Source organism: Penaeus monodon, chromosome 28, assembly GCF_015228065.2.
Source record: "Penaeus monodon isolate SGIC_2016 chromosome 28, NSTDA_Pmon_1, whole genome shotgun sequence".
NCBI classification, from domain to species: Eukaryota; Metazoa; Arthropoda; class Malacostraca; order Decapoda; family Penaeidae; genus Penaeus; species Penaeus monodon.
Genome location: NC_051413.1, coordinates 28,675,345 through 28,676,431, shown reverse-complemented (window position 1 = coordinate 28,676,431; position 1,087 = coordinate 28,675,345).

Below are 1,087 nucleotides of genomic sequence, written 5' to 3'. Positions count from 1 at the left end.
GCTGCTACATATTATAATGTTCTTGTTTTTTGTACGTTTTGTAGGTAAGAAAATACAAAACTCAAGGCTGTTTTTTTGCTATCACACTTATCCCATTTTATGGACTCCTCGAAGCATAAATGAAACAAGCCATTATATAAAACAAACCACAAATCAAACAAACAATAAATGAAACAAACCACAAACCAAACAAACAATAAATGAAACAAACCACAAACCAAACAATAAAAAACAAACCACAAACCAAACAATAAATGAAACAAACCACAAACCAAACAACAAATGAAACAAACCAAACAAACAATAAATGAAACAAACCACAAACCAAACAAACAATAAATGAAACAAACCAAACAAACAATAAAGGAAACAAACCACAAACCAAACAAACAACAAAGGAAACAAACCACAAACCAAACAAACAAAAGGAAACAAACCACAAGCCAAACAAACCATTACCTGCCATCAGCTTGTTGAATTATCTAGCGAATTTAGCCATCTGTCTGTGTTTGTTTGTACGCATGAGCAACATCGAATAACTTTAGGAATAACGGAGAGAAAACGAAAACAAAAAAATCAGGGAGGAAATTATGGGGTAACCTAGCGAATAACTCAGGGTGTAACTGAGAGAGTAACTTTAGAGAATGATGAAGGGAGGAACTTATCGAGTAACACAAGAGGAGTAACTAATGGAGTAACTCGGGTAAAATAGCTCAGGGAGTAACTCAAACAATACCCTAGTAAAACAAACAATGTATACACAATACAGTGTACTTGTAATTACAGCTTCTACATTACTACATAACAACAACTCAAAGAGTAACTCAGATTAACTCAGGTCCTTTACCACAAAAAAGAGAAAATTCCTTATTAGAGGGATAACATAATCTCGATTGTCATTTAAACTCTTGATAATGAACCTGATGTATAATGCAACTCCTCTCGGGCATCAACCCCTTCCAAGGACCTTATCTTGTAATGGGTCTCTTAGCCAAAAGTACAATTTCATAGAATAAAACGACAAAGATTTGGACACAGGAGTTACGTCTCATGTTACCAGCTGCTGTGTTCGGTATCTATTTTCTAT